This window comes from Neopelma chrysocephalum, unplaced genomic scaffold (assembly GCF_003984885.1).
Source record: "Neopelma chrysocephalum unplaced genomic scaffold, ASM398488v2 Primary Assembly neopelma1_138, whole genome shotgun sequence".
In the NCBI taxonomy this organism is placed as follows: Eukaryota; Metazoa; Chordata; class Aves; order Passeriformes; family Pipridae; genus Neopelma; species Neopelma chrysocephalum.
The window spans coordinates 450075-469543 of NW_020897800.1; positions in this window are offsets into that span (position 1 = coordinate 450075).

Below are 19469 nucleotides of genomic sequence, written 5' to 3' on the forward strand. Positions count from 1 at the left end.
CCCTACCTCTTCTCTGGGGTGTCTCAGTCAGAACTGAATGCTTGTTTTCAGGTGAGCAGAACCCATGGCATTAAACCAGGGCTGGGTTTTCCCTGCTCTGTGCTTTGAACATAACTATATTTCTTGGCTTTCAGGTTATTGATTTCCTCTAACACAGCTGTGTGTCAGCTTCCTGAGATGACAGGGTTAACCAGAGCACAGACATTTGTGCCAACAGCTCAGGTAATTGCAGTCTGGCAAAGCAAATGCCACCTCCAGGCCAGGTGCTTCTCACCAGCCATTAGTGGATGTCCTTAAAATTTCTCCATCCTCTTTAAACTTGCCTACCCCACACAGCCTCGTGTCATCACAAATTCCGTTCCTTCACAGCTTATTGCTTCCCTGGATCATTAATGACTGCATGGCACAGTCCTGGAGCTGGGGCAAATCTCAGAGGCTCACTCCCCTTCGTCGTCTCCAGCCACAACTTATCTGCTATTCTCTTTGAAGCCAGGCCAGAGAAACAGCAGTGAAAGCTGTCCCCACAGAGCCCTTCCTCCAGAAACAATGGGAAGAGCCCTGTTCCCACACAGCCCTGCAGCAAGGTGGGTGAGCTCGGCAGAGAGGCAGGGTTGGGAACACAAGGATGACCTCAGCTGGAGCCCTCCTTGCCAGGGCAGCAGGAGCAGAGCTCCCTGGGGAGCCACAGGCTGGGAGATGGCAGGGAAGAAGGAGCCCTCTTGTTCTTCCAGCAAAGGAGCTTTCAAGGTTTCCCTTTCTTAGAAATTCCCTATAAAAGCAACTTTGCCAAATGGGTCTCTAGCCCAAGGGACAATCTTTCTAGTGAAAACAGAATGGGGGGGGGGGAAAAAGTCCTTTCACACCTCTATTTTTGCCTTTGGCCAAAACAGCAGCTGGCAATATGGTGCAATAATTTTTTTTTTTGTTTAAACCTTATTTCCTGTCAGGAGTAACCTCTTGAGTCTCTTGCTGTAGTTCAGGTTACTGACCTGCCCCGTGCAGGGTGATGTGACAGTGCTGGAGGATTTGCTGCCTCAGCCTGAAACACTGAACGTCCCCTTTCCTGCTGTGCTGCCCCTCCAAGGCTGTGACAGGCCATGTGGGCACGGAGTCCGTGTCAGGATTGTGTTGCTGCAGGTGCCTTCTCCAGCAGCTGAATCCAGAGCTGAAAGTCACTGGAGGAAGAAGTAATTAATGCAAATCCCCAGGGCTGGATCAATGCAGATACCGAGGCTTTACAGTCTCCCTGGAAGGTAAAAGCTCTTACTGGTTGCTTATTTCAAGAGTTCACGGCACACAAAATATCTCGAAATGCTATAAATACCTCCCGAGGCGCAGCAGAGACGGGTGGTGCCGTCAGTGCCACGGCAAACACTCTGCAACTGGAGTTTGGAGCAGCACGGTCTGTGCCAGGACAGGGACAGGCTGAACTGGGTTCGTTTTGGTCCAGATAAAACAGTGACAACCAACTGTGTTTGTACAGGGCCTCCCCACTCTGTCACTGTCTGTCTTCTCAGGTGAGACGAACCCTGTGAGGAGCTGGTGGGGAAGGTCTGGAGCTGTGCCCCAGGCCAGGCTGGGAGGAGGATGAGTCTGTGTCCCAGGCAGGTGGGAGGTCATGGTGTTCTCTGTGGAATCAGCTCTTCACCATCTGCTCAGGAGCAGGCTGTGCACCCCAAAATCCTGCCAGGTCCCTCAGCTGTCAGAGTCAAGTGCAGTTAATGAAGGCAATCCAATCCAGCTGGGGCTGGTCAAGTTCTCCCCAAAGTGCACAATGGGTTTACCAGTGTTTTCACAGGATTTAAACTTCCAATACAAGAGCCAGAAATAAAGCGAGCTTCGTACATGCATTACCACTACCTCTTTTGCATACAATTGAATAAATTACCCTTTGTTATGAAACATTAATCCTCTTTGCTAAATGGAATAATTCCCACCTCGGATGCAGTGAAAGGCTGGAGTGCCCTCAGAGCAGACCTGGGGGCATCCTCTCGTGCAGCACAATGACAGATGGGGCAGGGGAGCTGCTGCACCCTGGGGGGAGAGCCAGGACCTTGAAGGAGGGTGAGATGTTCCCTGGGGCATTCTCAGCTAGGTCAGGCATATATATATATATATGTATATAATTCATATACATCCCAGTCTAGAGAGGAGGTTGCCCATATCCCCTTTCTGTGGCATTGGCAGGTTTGCTCTGCCCTCTCTCTCACACACACACACGTCAGGGTCCGATGCCAGCACTGGGAGGGATTCATTAGGAGGAAACTCCACAAATCTTGGTGTGATACAACAGCTCCTGACAAAATGAAGGCAAGTATCTGGTTCAGATCTGCACTTAAAACAATCCAGAGGGCCATTAGTATTCATCCCGCGTGATCCAGGCGGAGTAATAGCGGCTGTAGGAATAAAATTAAAATTGGAGAGCTGATGGTGCCTCGCGCTTGGGAAGAGGCTACGGATCACAGCTGGCAATGCCAATGCTGTGGTGAGAGCTGGGCCCTCTGTCCAGCTTGTGTGAACAGCCCTTTGCTGTGGGAACATCCCTCTCTGCTCCGGGCAAGGCGGGCAGCGCTTGGCTCGGCTCTGAGCCTGCCATGCCTGGGTGGTGATGGGGCAACAGGACATAGGGGCAAGGAGCTCATTCAGAGGAAGACACCTTCCTTGTCGTGCACCTCTTGGCAAAAATCAGGGACTCCCTGAGCCTCCCCTCACGTGGAGCAGCACTCAGGGAGTGCAGCTCTGCTGGGCAGAGGGAGGGATGCAGAGGGGAGCAGCCTGGGGGGAGCACTCAGGGGGAACAGGAATCCTCTTCAAGCAGCAAGCAGGCAAAATCCATACTGCTTTTAGCCAGGCTGCAAGTTTCAGACTGTAGTTCATTAATTCAAAGAGATAGAATTGATGTCCCTCCCCTTCCCATCGATGCAGTCAAAGGGTCTCTCCATGTCTCCTGGTGCTGCCATCGTATTCCGATAGCTCCGACTGCCCCTGCAGAACTGGATCATTGCCTCCCCTGGGAACTCCTTGGAGATGCCCACAACCAAACTACCCAAACTGGGCACCCACTGGCACTGGGGCACTGCTCCCTCTCCTCCCTGTCTGCCCAGGACACAGACTGGGGAGGGAATTGCTGTGTGAGGAGCCTCTGCTTTGATTTCAACCAGACTGTGGCTTGTCTGATTCAAAACACAGATTTTTGCCAAGAGTCCCTAAGCACTATTATTCATGGTTGCTTATGAAACCCCTCATTAGCTGAAGAAGCTAATTGTTGTTGTTGAAAAAACGAGCAGTGAATCTCCAGGCCTGGCTCTCTGCCACCCCAGGAACCTGGGCTTGTTTACTGCGATGCTCAGTGTCCTTTTCTGCTGCAGTCAGGAAAATATTCCCCAACAAACACCACCTTCTCCCCCTGTGCTACCAACTGTCTTTCCTTTTTCCTTGCACAAATTTCATGCACAGAAACATTCAGGGGTGCTAAGGAGTGCTGTCAGTGCTTTGTGACTCACTTCAGACAAACTCTTCTGAACAGCAGCAAAGTGACCTCTAAAGTGCCAATAGTGGGGAAAACATCAGCCTCTAGGAAAGCATTGTGCCCATCCATGTGAGGACTTGGGATGGAGCTCCTTCACCTCCCTCCTGCCACCCGCAGGAGGAAGCACTGCTCCGGGGTCAGGAGTGGCATCAGTGTGACTGCAGTTCATAAATCTTCCCTCTCGCCCGGCTGCTGGGAACAACAAGGCTTCAGTCAGGAGGCAATTGTTTTGCGGGCATTGTTTTGCTAACAATAGCAGTTTCTGCTTCTGAGAATGCTGTTTTGCTTAATACCTGCTTTCTGCAGAGAGACGACATGATGGAGTAATAGCCCTGGCACGGCTACGAGGGGTCTGGCTGGTGACAAGAGAACAGACAGCTGTATCCATCAGGAAAGGAAGAAAACAAGTGCAAAGAAAATAAGTGCTCCATGTAGGAATCCCCTGACAACATGAGGTTTTAATCTTTGGGATTAAATGGTGTTTTGATCCCTTACTGCACAATAAATGTATTTGCAGGGGAAAATGTGCCAATTTCCTTCTCTGTAAAGAGAAAAGCGAGGTGGACCTGAGCAGTGCTCTGCTTACTGGAAATAAAACCCAGATTTGTTTTGAAAAGTTATCTGACAGAAGAGAAATGAGGCCCAAATCTTGCGGTGTGGCACAGAGAGCAACTGGCTGGAGCCCCTGCCCGGGTTACATGTCCTGCACCTGCTTTCTGGGGACACTGGAGCTCACTCAGGGGCTGCACAAACACCAAAATATTAACTGGTGTCTCAGAGGATGGAGGGGCTGATCCTGCCCAAAGGACAGAGGGGCAGTGCTGGTTCCATCTGAAGCCTCTCAGCCACTGCTGCCAACCCCTGCACATCAACAGCCCTTGGCCCCTGGAACTGACTCCCTAAAATCATCCAGCGACCCTTAGAAATCTAATTATTCCTTCACATTTTCCCAGATTTGTTTCCATTGCACAGAGAGGGCCATTGCACGCCGGGCACCGAGTGTTTATGTCGATGAATTATTCAAGTTCTGTGGAACCAGACATCATTATCCCCATGTGAGATAAAGGAACGGGTGCACATCTACATGGATGCAGATATAACACCGGCTTTAAAAAGAATTACAATTCTTGGTATTCTCTTCCCAAACAAAACCCCCAAGATGCAACGTTCTGTTTTTTCCTTCCTTTGAAAGAAAAGCAGCAAACACCAAGCCCTGCCAAGCTCCTAATGAGAGGCCTCTGTGCCCCACATCTCTGCCTGACGGCCACTAACCCCTTGTCCACCCACATTGCTCATCAGCGACCCTAAATAACACCCCAGTGTGACCCACTGCACAGAGGCACAGCCCCGTGGGAGCTGCAGAGGAGCTGCCAAGGTTTCCTGGCTGCTTCTGGCTCTTTCTCCGAGCTCTACACCGACACTTCCCTCCCTCCACGTTCAGGAGCAGCCCCAGCAGCAGCAGCTCCTGTGTGGGTGTGCAGCAGCCCCCACAGCCTGACCAGCGAGTTCTGGGCACCCACAGCACCACAAGCAAGCCCGGGGCTGGCAGAGCTCAGAGCATCCCTGCAGGCTCCACAGCCCCTCAAAACCCAGCCCAAACATGCCAGTGAGGTGCCACTGGCAACGTGGATCCTGCAAACCACAGGATCTGCCCAGAGCCCCCCAGAGCCCCCCAGGGACCCCAGAGCAGAGCTGCACGATGAGGGGACAGCAGCACCCACCGACACCCCCCCTACAGCTGCCAGCTCCAGGCTCTCTGTGAGCCAGGCTGTGTGTCACAGGGGTAAAGCTTCTCTGCAAAAAGAGAGAAAAAACAAAACCCTTCTGAGGAGTGTGATAAACACGAGTGCAAAGGAAAGAGCTTGTTTTGAAAAACGGTAAGAAATCCTTCAGCTGCTGTCCTTCTCTGCTCTCCACAGAGGTGATGGAGGGGGCCCGTGCTCGTATTGATCTGACCCGCGACACCCCGAGCACAGCTCGTTACCAAAACAGAAAAACAATGTTCAGCAACACAACATCTTGTTAACTCGGGAAGTCGGGGGAGCCCTCCCGCTTCCCAGCAATCATTCGGGCATCGCCTGCCTAAACAGAGCCGCTCCTAATGGGGTTATTAATAACTGTCACGTTCCACGAAGGTGAAATAATGTGCTTGCTTTCATCCATAGATTAAACTAAACCTGCGGGGAATTGTCCGAGCGCTCCCGCCCCGCTCCGTGCCCGAGGCTGGCGCTGCAGCGGCACCGCGGGCACCGGGATGGCCCAGGGCTGCTGCTTCCACCAGGACTGACCTGTCTGCCAGAAACAGAACTCGCTCTCTGACACCACACCCTGGGCAAAAACATCTCCTTTTTTGCTCTGCAACAAATGCACTCGGTGCTTTGTTGTAGTTACAGTTTTAGACCTAAATATAACTAAAAGGCAGAGAGAGGAGAGTGTTTTAAGAGGCTGTTCAACTGCAGGGAAGAAGAATCTCAGTCCCTACATATTAATTTAAAGTTTGAGGGTTTTATAGGGATGCTGCTGAGACAGACACAGCTATGAGTAAATATGTCAAAATAATCTATCAAGTGGAAAGCTGGTCCCTGAGCTGTTCAATGCAAGAGGTAAATTACACAAAGATTATCACTAGATTTCCAAAATGCCTTCCAAAGAGAGAGAAAGAAAGGGAAAGGACAGGTTTTGGGCATCTTTCTTAAGGCTCAGACTGTTCCCACCCCTTTTTTGCTTTCAGGAACAGCCATTACAATCTGAGATTCCCAAAGGCTGCAGAGCACACAGGAGCCCTGTAGTTCTGGCTGCCACAGCCAACCCTGGGGCTCCCAACCATACCACGGTCCCCTTCCCCTCCCTGAACACCTCCAGGTTGCTGCCTGAGGTTAAACAAAGCCCAGGGGTCAAGGTCACATGCTGGGCCACTCCCTGGCTCCAGTGGGAAGGATGCTGCCAAGGTCCAGCATCGTGCAGGGCTGGAAAGCCTGGATAAAATCTGCCCATCCTGCCAGAGGGCTCGGAGTCACTTGCTGGTAGGAGGGCTAAATTAATCCATTTAATAAAGAAAAACCCTGCCTTCAGAAAAAAAACAAGATCCAAGATCTGTCTGAGCAGTGTTCCCCTCGAGGCTCTGCCAGCACTGCATTTTCCATCACAAAAATAACGTCCTGTAAAAGACTGATTAGTCAGCTGATAATTGAGTTCTTAAATGTCAAAAACAATATGGTATGAATATTCAGCAGATCATGCCATGAAACTTACCTGTTCCATCAACAATGACTAACAGTTTCTATCCCATTGTTCTTTTCCAGATATTATGTTAATTTGACTTTTCTGAGGTGATGAACAGGGCTCCCTTAAAACACATCGTCTTGCAGGTTAATGTGTAATGGGCTGCTTAAAGGAAAACAGTTTGGAAGTCGTGCCTGACTTCCATCCCTGCACATTAGCTCCAGCTTGCAGTTCAGGGAGAGGGCCAATTGAATCAAAATTGCTCAAAGCAGACAGAGTTAATATTTCGCCTTCCGAGAAGGAGAAAACCTGATATGTAGATTGAAAAAAAATGTAATTTTTTGTGCTGCTTGAAGTTAAACGCAGCCCAAGGGTCAAGGTCACACCACATTTCAGACATCATTGAGTTTAACAGGGGAAAGCACAGCCTGTGTTTCATTCAGGGGGGTATCTCTGCTTTTTAAGGGGAGGTGGAGTGGTGTTGGATGTGGCTCCATTCCCCACCACCCTCAGGGCCCGGCCACCCAGCCAGGTTTTTGCTCAGCAAAGAGTGCACCCATCCCAGCCACGAGCAGCCAACTTCTCCAGGAGAATGCAGTGGGAAACGGTATCAAAGACTAAAGTCCAGGTAGACACATCCACAGCCTTTCCTTCATCCACCAACTCTTTAATCCGACCACTAATTGTGATGGAACGGCCTGGGAGGAACACAAGCTCCGAGCACTGAATCTCCCAAAGGCAGATGCACCAAAGGCAGGAACTCAGCATCTCTGGGACCACGTGTTGTGCCAAGCCCCTGCAGGTGGGGATCGATGGCACCTCTCCCAGCAGCCCCAACGGGGACCCAGCACCCAGCGCAGCAGCACATTTAAGGGCTGAAGGATTGCATCTCTGCAGCTTCCTAAGCGTGTGTTTAATTAACGCCTCGTCCTAACCGGGAGCTCGGAGCCTGGCTCTCAGTTACCCAAACCCAGATTTATGGCCTCGATGTGGAGTGGTTAGCAAAGACATTTAAAACCAATCAGGCCCTCAGAGAGGCAGATCCAAGCAGCCCAGACTGCGCTCATTATGCTGGAGAATAGGAAAATAAAGCCGTCAGGCTCACCAGACAAGTAGGTTATTTGTACTATTTTTTTTAATGATTAGTTTCTTTAATAATGCCTTCTGCCTGCAGTGGGAGAAACTCTCCATCGTGCTGCTGATGGATGACGCTCCCATGTGACCAACCAAACCCAATTTTAATGTTTCCTAATGCCACTGAAAAGAATGGAAAGGCAATTATGGTTTTCCTCCAGCAAAGCCTCAGATGCTGCCGAGCACGAAGGGGTGCAGATTCCTTGGTCAAGGACCATCACGCTCCACTTGGCTGAAGATTTTCATGTGCACGAGCCAACTTCCAAAATTTCAACCTTTTAGGGGAAAAAGCAAAGTGGAACTTCTGGATTTTATCCCCCCTCAGTCTCTGTATCCCTTACATTAGTCACTGGCTGAAGCTCCCGTGCATGATGCACTCAGAATGTTTAGGAGGGAATGTCCCATAGCTAAGGCAGCTGGTTTGGACGCTTTCCATCCCTCCCAAACTCCATGTGGACCTTGGCCTTGGCCTGCAAGGCATCTGCTGAAGCCTAAGGGGACAGATGTGTCCACTGACTTCCCCGTGGTATGGATTGGTTGAAGGAGCCATTACTGCAAATGATACATCAAGGGCCTTCTTAGCAGCTTGCTCTGGTGAGCTTATGCCCAGGGAGGGCATAAGAGGGGAGTCTGCCTTTTTAATGCCATAGTTTTAAAAAAAAATCCTTCTGTAGAAACGGAATAAAAAGGACCCTGTTAAAATAGCATCAATATTCCACCTGAGAGAAGCCAGAGATTTGGGGGAATTTCTTTCAGTCTTTGAAGGTTTCCATCTCATACAAAACTCTGCGTATTGTCATGGATATCGCCCTGTCACTCACATAATTCCAGCATGTCTGGGGGGGCTGAAAAAAGAGGAATTTTTTTCTTCCTTGGCGGGGTGAGGGAAGGTGACCTCTCCCACACGCGCCGAGTTAATCACCACTGTGCCTCTCCTTTGCTGCCCAGACCCGTGTCCCTAATTACACTAACCTATTTTTCATGAGTACAATGGGAGAGAGTTTCGGAGGAACAGAGCTCTGACGGGGAGAAATTAACCTCCTTCCCTGAACCAGGATATAATGGCTGTTTATTTTTCCCGGCGGCACCATAACTCTCAGCAGAACAGCCCATGGAACAGGAGTAATACACGGGACAAGCACAGAGCAGGGATCCAGCCCGCACACACCACACAGCTCCTGAGCAGCCAGGCAGCCGTCACCTGTGAGGAAGAAGTTCCAACCCTCCTCCCTGAAACATATTGCAATTACCAGAGCAATTGGAATTTTAATCAGCAACCCCATGGAAGTGTTTCTGACTCAGTCAGCTGTGTCAGAAACATACAAACAACCCCAAAATTAAACCCTTTATTGCTCTGACACCGCCTGGAAAATCTCTGTCTTTTCCTGGCTCTTTAAATAGTCGATCCAAGACTTGCTGGTCCCTGAGCCCAGCAGCAGAGAGCAACTTCAGCGCTAACAACTTTGATCTTCCCTCAGGCAAAGCTGCTGGGCAAAGCTTGGAAAACTGAGTGTGGGGGCTGGACCTTGGGCTCCAGGGCACAGCCTTAGAAATCATCCTCTTGGAAGGATTAGGAGTGGCCACCCCTGTTTAGAACGGGAGATGAGGGGGTTTCTGGGCAGCGTCACTGCTCTCGTGGTGTGGACTCACCCTGTTGCCCCCAGAGCAGGGCACTGCTGGCACCCGGGGGTGGGTGTAAGGGATGCTGCCAGGAGACACCCAACCCCGGCACAGAGCAGAGGGTGAAGGGGCCAGGGGCACTGTGAACCCCTCTCTGCATCCCTGGCAGCACCAGCACCTCACCTCTGTGTGAGCCAGGTGCCCTCCCAGCACCCCCAGAGCATCCTGGCTCTCCAGTGATGTGAGGATGGTTCTTTCTGCCTGCTTGGGTTCCACCTGATTTATTCCTTTGGCCCAGACATGCCACTGATGCCCTTGCCCTGGTCCCTTTCCCCGCTCCCCAGGGACCAGCCCGGGGCCAGGTGCTGGTTTTTGCCTTCCCCAGGTCTGCAAACTGCCGTGTTCCTACTGCAGGAAGCAGAAAACTAGTTTAACATCTCATTTATTTCATAGATGAGAAAGTAATTCCCTGCTGAATGATTGTCCTGAACCAACAATTCAGAAAGCAGGAATTTACAGTGCCTGCCGGAGCCGGGAGTGCATTACTGTAGTGTTGCTCTGTGATGGAGCTGAAATATGTTTTTTTCCCTCCTGTTAGCCTGAAGAGAAAAGCCATTAAATATGATTAAGGTTAAGAGATTGCTAAAATTACAAACAGCCGCCATTCAATTATTTTGGTCTATAAAATGCAACACAGATTGGAGTTATTTCTCCGAAATGTGTTTTTAGAAAATAACATAACACAACTAATGTGGTTTGATGTAGCAAATCAGGTTTCAGATACTCCTCGTAATGCAAAACTAAAAGGTTCATAATTTAACTCAAAGTTCGTAACTTCAAGTCATCAGGTGGCTGCTCTGTTAAAAAAGTGGGGGGCCAAAAAAAAAAATCAATCCTGCCCCAACAAATATGCTGTGGAGTTGTCTAAAGACGGAGAGTCAATCAGTTTTAGCACCCATTAAAGCAAAGACAGAAAAATGCAACAACTTGGCATAACAGTCACACATTTTTTATGGAGAATAAATCTCCCCAGCAGCTTCTGCAGTTTCCAACGTGGCCTGAGGTGGGTGTGAGGGACGTGCTGGGGCTCGGAGCCTCTGCCCGAGTGTGAGTGGCTCGTCGGGAGGGTTGGGGGGGTGTCACCGAGGCTGTGGACGTGGGGAACACGGTGCCTGTTCCCCACCACTCTGCTGGTTCAGGCACTGCCAGGCTCACTCACTCACAGTGCCCCAAAGAAACTGCACTGAAATGTATTTTCTGTCAGCAAGGTGCAGGGAGCTGAAATAATTGGAAAGTTGGAAAAAAATGTGGATGGGGATGTAGGAACGGCTAGAGACTTGTGTTATTACGGTTAATAAAATATGAGGAATTGCATTATTCTGCTGAAAGCAACACAAACCTTGCAGGGTCCCCGGAGGCGGCTCCAGAGTTGTTTCCACAGGCAAACTCGGAGTGAGCTGGGCACAGAGCCAGCCCTCAGGGGCTGGGGATGGCAGAGGGCAAGGCAGGAGGTGTTTGATGTGCTGGGCACTCATGCTGTGCCAGTGGCATCACCAGCCCCATCCTGCAGCCAAAGGAACCATCCTGCTGATCCAGCAGTGCTCAGGCCCTGCCAAATTCCTGTCCTGTGGGGATTCCTCACTTCACTGATGCTGATTATTCACCTGCCAGCATCTGTGTGCCTGCAGGATTCCCACTGTGGTTATCCCAGGAGCCCAAACCGACACCCAGAAAACCCATTTACTTCCACTTGTCACATTTTATACACGAGGTCCTCTTTATAGAGGGTTGAAAAGGGTTAATGTGTGAGAAATAGATCACTTGATGAGTAACTGCATGATTAGGACCCAACGGATCAATAATTTCTTATAAACGTATAAATAATTCATTTTGCTAATGTGCTTCTAATCACCTCACACGTACCCTCTTGTGTCTCACAACAGCTACTCCTTCCTTCGTCAGCCCCACGTAAAGCAACAGGGGCAGGGAAAGCAGAGCAGACACTCCTGGTGCTACACCAGGGCTTGGCTGAGCAGGAGGGTTTTCCAACAGAAACCTCTTTAAAAATACTCCACCTCAGCCTCTTGCCCTTGTAAGGATGTTGGCAAAGAGCAGATAGTGGATTCTTCGGCCAGTCAGCAGCTTCTTGCCACAAATCCAAACCTTCTCCACCTTCGTGGCAAGTACTGGCAGGGTCAGGACACCCCTTCCCACCTTCGGTCCCTCAAAAGAAGCCTTGTGGAAACATCAGTTCACACCTATGTTTGCAGCCCTGTGAGGTCTGTGTGAAGTGTCACCATGAGCTCTGCTGACTCCCCATGCAGGATTTTGATCCCAAGACCATTAAATGCAGATGCTCCAAGTCCCATATGAGTTCCACTCATCGCCAAGAGGAGGATAAGAGAGATCCAGCATTACCAGCCCTGGTTCTGCCACAGCTGTTGTCCACCCAAGGTTGTCCCCTTCCCCCTGCAATGCTCCCACGTGAAAGTGCCTGAGAGATTATTAATTTTATCCTGAATCAAGGAGTTACTGATGGCTGCTGAGATACATCTCCCACTCGGGAAGATAACACCATTTCTTGCAACACACACAAACCACACTGCCCCAAGTGGGGCTGTGTATCCAACCACCCCATGCACCTGGTCACTGATGGCATTTCTGCCCTGGAAGGCTTTGGGGCAGTGCTGAGGTCCAGGCATTTGCATGGAGCCAGCTGGATGACATCCCAGTGACAGACAGGGGATATCCAGTATTCCAGCCCAGCATTCCCTGTCCTGCCTGCATAGCCTCAGACCAGCCTGAGGACACCCTGCACCTCCCCTCCCTTTGGCTCACTCCCAAACAGCCCTTCAGCACATGGACCAGCAGAGAACCCTCTCTGACAGGTAATTAGCTGCAGAAAAAAAGCAAATGAAAAACAGAGCCCAAATTAATAACAATGCACACGCACATATTTGTCTGGAGATGCTCAGTGAATTACATTAATTTACCAAAAGTGCCTGGTTTATCTGCGGATGGGAACGGATACATCTTCATTTCCACTTGCCTTTGGGAATTGCAGCAGCAGCCAGGGAGCAAGGAGAGGCTTCAGCCACTCCCATCCCCTGGCTGTGCCAGAAAGTGCCATCCCCACTGGCAGACCCTGACCCTGTGTGTCTGTACCCACGGTGACACTGGGGGAGACAGTCAGGGGTGGATGGTCCTGATAATTATTGCTATTTTGAGGAGAAAAAGGAAAAGAAAGTGCTGCTGTTTCAAACTAACCCTAGAAACTCCCAGGGGTGCGTTGTGTGATGAAAAAGGGCATAAAGAGATTAAAATAAAAGCACCAGCCAGCTCTGGCACAGCAGCACTGGAGACAAAGCTCTGTGCTGGGCTTTTCCTGGGGCACGTGGCTTCTCCCTGCTCGGGTGGCAGGAACAAGATGGGAGCGTAGGTGAGCTTTGCATTTTCCTTCAAGGCTCATTGCTTTGGAGTTTCAACCTTAAAGTTGAATTTCAATTACATGACCAGTAATATTCACTTAATGAAAAGTACCATCCTCGCCTGGTGGGCTGCAGCGGGAAGGAAGGAGAGGAAAAAGAAGGATTAAGCATCACTCCTGTGAGACAGGCACCTCTCCTGCCCATGTCCCAGTGCATTTCTTGTTCCCAGGATGCTGAGGTGGAGCCAGGGACACTTGTCCCAGGCAGAGCCTCACAGATCTCAGGGGGGAGGATACAATTTGAGGATGTGGGCATTCAGAGCAGGTCGGTGAAATCCACCACCTGCACTGCTCTGCTGGAGGGATGGAGGGATGGATGCCTCCCATCCCCAGCTGGGCACCACTCTGCTGGCAGGACAGATGGCAATGGAGCAGCACATGGCCTGTCAGGGGTCGCAGGGAGGGCTGCCAGACACCCACCCCAGGGAAGGGGTGTGAGAGCCCGAGGCAGAAGCAGCAGCATCGCTCCCAGCTCTCCTCCTTCTGGATACCCTGGGGCCTCCCTGGCTTACTGGAAAATCCATTACTTTAGGATTAGGCTTCCATCTGATTCCCATCAAAGGCTCTGGTCACCACCTATTTGCTTAACACCAGACCTTTCAGGCACCATCAAATTTAACAGGGCTTGACAGATTCAGGATTAAACACAAAAGCCAGACAAATCCGTACTTTCACAGGAGGCCCCAGTGGATGCACCAGGACAGGCAGGATTAGGGAAAGAAAAAAAAAAAGAGAAAAGGAAAGAGGAGAGAGAGACTCAGACAAGGTCTAGCTGATGCTGCTTGTGCCAGGAGTGCTGCCCCTGTTCCAGCAGCCCTCTGCCCCCTTTCCTCCCCAGCTAGGATGCTGTTTGCTTCTTTCGCCCACTTTTCCCACCTTATTCCCTCTCTGGCTACTGCAACACAGATGGAAACCAAAGGCAGTAGCAGGGCTCGAGAGCTGACAAGCCCAGCAGCAGCAGGAGCTCGGGGATTCCAGGCTACAAGGTCTAGTTTATAAACCACTCTACTCCCTTAGTCAAACAGAAGCTGGGAAGCAGCAGGTCTGATTGAATTACATGTTTAATATTTAACAAGGGGTCAGGCTAGATAATCAAATAGTCCTTTTTGGCTGAAAATTAGTCCCAGGGTCAGTACAGAGCCTGCAAAGCCTCTCCTCTGCAGCAAGGGGGGTTATTTCTTTCCATTCCAGTAATGGTCACGGAAGGCTTGGGCAGGGAGCTCAGGAGAATCCAAGATGCTTTTAAAATACCGTTAGAAAAGAAACATAAAATATACTTTATTGGTAAATGAAACTTTCTTGGTGTTACAGAAACAAAATTTCAGAATTAACAGGCCTGCTTCTGTCTTAGCTTGTTGTCTCCCCCTGCTTACGGGAATATCAAAGTGGTTTGGAAACTGTTGTAATCCAGGTCTGAACCTGTCTTTAATTTTAAGTTCAGAGGCACAAAGGAACAGACGATTTGTTCTGACAGAGTGAAAGAAGCTCCCCCCAGCTGCCTTGGCACGTGCTGGAAGCACCTGGATGGTACCTCCAGGTCCAGCCTGCCCTGGCTGCCCACCCTGCACCCCTGAGCCCTGCAGAGCTGTGGTGTCCACACCAGCCCCGGCCCTGCCAGACCACAGCCCTCCCTGACATAATTTATCTGCAGCTGTAAACAAGCACGTCCATTCTGCCAACAAATTGAAGCAATGGCCAGTCACTGATAGCAATTCCCAGTAATTAAATGTGAATTAATTGATTTACCAAGCAATGCACTTACTTTATGTATGGTGTTTTCATTAGCAAACCCGAGTTGCTTAAGTAATTTCCAGGGTATATTTATTAGTGCTGCGTAAATCTGAGTAAACAAGTAATTTTTAATTGTGGGAATAATTAAAAATGACCGTGTACGTTTATTGAAGAGCACACCCAGCCAGGGCTGGGGTTGAGGAGGCTTTGTCCCTCCTGCCTGGCACCCTGGACTGTGCCACCTCCCAGTGTGGCTGTCCCAGGCAGCAGCACCCCATTGCTCTGGGAAATCAGCCCCTTCCTCACAACAAAGCATCCCCTGTCAGGTTTATTTCTGAACAGGACATCCCCCAGTTGGTGCAAGGACCATTCCCATGGTGTATCCCACCCTGGTGGGAGCACTGCTGGCAGAGGAGCATCCTCCTCCATCCCCTGTGTCCCCACACTCCTCCTCACCTCCCCGCCTCGCACAGAAAGACTCCAAAGGCTTTTTTTGGGGGGTCTCATGATTAAAAAATTGGCTCTGCAATGCTTTATGCATGCATCTGTTATGCTAAAATAACCCTCCTTCCTAACCATGCCCACCTGCTGTCTTTTTCAATTTTAAGTATTTCTAAGTAGCAATCAAATCAGTATAATTTGTTCTTTATCTCAGAAAAACCATTGTGAAAGAAAAATGTGACCATTATGTTACATCAGGGAAAAATACCAGCCCTTTCTTTCCAGCCTTCTCTCTGTTCTATCAGATCTCAGTCGTCATTATGCCCGTCAGATTTAATATTGCTCGAATGCTCCGAGCTTTCTTTAATCACTGCAACCTTTCTGCCATCCCCGAGCTCCCCCCCCGCCAAGGTTAAGGCTTTTTTCCTTTCTTTTTTAATTCAGATACATAAATACTCGTATTATGAATGCGTTAAGGGTTTCCAGGAGACGGCTCCGGGGTTTGTTTCGGAGCCGGCTGCCGGCAGCAGCGGCACCATCAGCTGCCTTTGTGCGGGGATGGAGGGGCCGGGGCCGGGAACGCGGGATGTGCCAGACTGAGCCACCACCCACCGGCTGCTCCGGAGGGATCACAACAACAACCCGGGCAAATATTGATGCTACAGTCAATCTGGAGATTAGGATTGACTGCCGGAACACACCCAGGTCGCTGTAAAAACATTCAGGGCTGCAGATTTCAATGGAGCCCACGGATCAGAGGGCACCAGTAAATGATTATTTATAGACTCGCTGCAGAGGGAGGGAGGAGAGGGAGCCCATTACAGTTTGGATCAATCCCTTCACGTGCCAAGGACCGACTGTGATGCACTGGGACAGGCTTTGGGATGGCACCTCTTTGATTTAAAGGATGGGGCAGGAGAACCTGTCATCCATAGAAAAAACCACTAATGGGTGGGGGATATTCAATCACCCAATTTCTTGCAGGTTTTTCAGCTTGAGGGATAACCCTCTGCTGCTTTAGGCCCCCTTTAGTTTGCTGATTGTTGAAACATCTTCCCAGATCCCCCAGATGGTCTCAGGCCACCCTGACCCCCCAAACATTGCTCTTGGGCACAGGACTGGCAATGCCGTGCTGGAATTGAGCCCTGGCTTGATAGATGTCCTTCACATCCTTTGTATGAGACATTAGAGGAGCCTCTCCATGCACAGCAGCAGCTGGGGAACCTGCAAACACAGGTACCTGCCTCTGGTAACACCTCCAACCTGTGTTATCTCCATGGGCTCTTCCCAAGACACGGCCACAGGGACTGTGTCACCATCAGCACAGATGTTACACTCCCCACATCCTGCCATGGGAGGACTCTGAGGAATTGGGCCTCTGAGAAACTTGTCCTTCAACCTGCAGACCTCACAGCAGCTTTGGCAAGAATAGATGCTAAAAATAAATCCTGTCCTTTCCTTCCCTTTTGACTTCCCAAATGCCAGTCTAAAAATAAGAGCCATTTGCAGGAAAATCCCCCATCGCTGAGACTCCTTCTCCCCGTCTCTCTCCCAGGACGCAGCACTATCACTGTTAAGTGACCTGCAAGCACATCTTCAATAGATGAGGAGAATGGCACACAAGGTTCAGATCATTAAACAGGCAGCCAGGGCTGGGGTCAAGCATTTCCATTTATGAGTGAGCTCCCCTTGCCAGCTCTTCAGTCCACGAGATCAGCTCAGACCCCACCACTGACCGCGTCCCCCAGGCCGAGGGGCTGTGGGACCAACCCCTGGGCAGCCCCCCCCAGCCTCCCCTCTGCCCTGCCTCCCTCCCCTGTGCACGTGCTCTCCAGCCAGCTCGGCTGCACTTCGCAGAGCCTGGTTTCCATAAATAAAAATTAAGCAAACACTTAACGAGCGTCATGCATATTAATACCCTCCAGGTGAAGGTTAGCAGTGAGCTGTGATTGTGGCAAATCCGCATTTGATTAGATTGACTCGAAAACAGGGGAGATAAACAATGCACAAAACCCTAAAAATCACTATAATTTATTCTTTTGACCTCTGCGAGTTTCTCGGTTTTGTGCAGCTTCAGCCTCCTCTGTGCAATGGGATTTTTCCCCGCTCAGGGCATTTCAAAGGAGCAGGTGCTGGCACATGGGAAGTGACTTCGCTCCCCTCGGCTCTTGAGTCGCTCCCCACGTGCACACACGGTGCCTGCACAGCAAGTGGGACAGTTTGGCTCAGCTGGCTCGTGGAAAGCTCCTTGTGGGAGCAAGAGACCCGCTACGGGTCCCTCTGCTCAGCCTGGAGCGGGGTGGCAAGACTGGGGGACAGGCAGGGGGTGTTGGGCATTGCAGACCTGACACTGGAGCTGCCTTCTCTCACAAACTGCAGGTTTATTCTGAGCCCTGGCACTGCTGGGAAGGCAGTGGGATGAGGCTGGCTTGGGAAGCAGCAGCAGGACCACCCACAGGACTGCCCCAAGCTGTGACCTCAGACACAGCCATGAGGCATCTTAGACACCTGCACTGAAATGAGATATTGCACATCCCAGAAGTGTCCCTTTCTTTTCCCTGACTTTAAACCAGTTTAGATATCAGCACTGGCAATGCAGACCTGCCAGTCCCACTGACTGGAAACTCCTGGCTCACCACACAGAGAGGGGCAGTGAGGGGCTGAACCAGTGCAGGCTGGAGGCTTTCTGTGGGCCTGGGCTAAATCCTGTCCATCCACAGTGTAAGAGCATTTCCTCCCACTCCAGGGACAAACTTCCCAACAATTCTATACCTTTGCAACACCCTTCCTACAGCCCAGGAAGTTCAGCCTGGGCCCAAGCACACATCTGGGGCAGTGCAGGTGTTTTATGAGACCTCTCATGAGATGGACAAAGAAGGTCCCAATTCCTGAGTTTTTCCCAGCACTGCCTTCCCTGCGCTCTAACCCAAGCCATAAAGGACATTCCAGCCGCAGCCAGAGCACCAACAGCTGCCCAACAAACCCTGATAAAGGCAGCGTGGCAGGATGCAACCTGCGGCAGGGAGTTCTCCGCGGGGTCCCTGCCCCGCTGCTGAGCGAGAGGCACATTTGCTGTGGAAGATGGGCCATTGTTATTCATTCCTGTCCCGTTTGTGGTGACAGCGTTAATCACAGCAGTCTCTGGGAGAAGGATGCTAATGAAGATGTGATGCGGGCAGCGCCGTCCGCGGCCATTTCTCAATTCATTAGCATCCTGTCACTCCGAGGGGTGACCGCGGAGACCCGCGTTCCCACCTTTCACCAAAACATGACAGGATAATAAAGCAACGCTATTTTCCGTCCTGGGGAAAAGCTGAACACATTCCTTGAGCTCAGTGGTTGTTACAGTGAGTCCCTAAAACTTGGAACAAAACCCGGGAACAAAATCCCAGCACCCAACTGAGCAACAACAAAGCATCTTTAGACCCCTGCTCGCCCACAGGCAGGTCCAGCAGCCCTGTTCCTCAGTGCAAGGGGCCACTATGCCTTTGGCAAGGAGCAGGGAACCGCGTGGAATGAGCCTGAAAATCTGTGTGGGTGTCCCAGGACAGGGCAGACGGGGCAGCTGAAAGCCAGAACAGGCAGCTCCCACAGTGCCAAGGCCCTCACACCTCACAAACCACCTCTGTTTGGTGGCAAAGACACAGAGGAGGGAACAGGCAGCAGTGCACAGCAGGAGAAACTCAGATCTCTGGGTCTGGGGTCTGGGCCGTGCTCCACCAACCACATGGTGCCAGGTGAGCAGCACCTCTCTGGCAGGGCAGATTTATTCCAACAGCTCCACATAACAAACAAGCCCATTCCACCACTGAAATCAGAGTGGGCAGTCACTGCATCCTCAGGAAAGACGGAGTGTGCCATAAGCAGCTTTTTAGGTTAGGAAATACAGGCCTTGAACCATCTGATGGGTGCCTGAGGTAACGTGATTATAGATCAGACAGGTTTCCAGTGTAGCTGTGAGCTACCTTACATCCTGCCCTGCTGTGGGCAGGTTTCCATGCTGCTTCCATCACCATGACACCTAAACTGACTGTCTCTGCTCTGACCAGGTGCTGTATGTTACCAGCAAACATTCAGCTGTGAAGCTCATGCAAGTACTCACTAAATCTGGGGAGACACAGTTTTGCTGATCTCTGTTCTCTTGACAGGGGCTTCATCAACCAATCAGGAATAACAGCAGCAGGCTCTGAAGCAAACAGCTGGGACATAGCCTTGTAAAATACACTCCATCCACCCCCAGAAATGCCTGTCCAGCTGATTTGAGATAGAGCCATAAACCAAGCCAGAAGATGCATTTGCAGACAC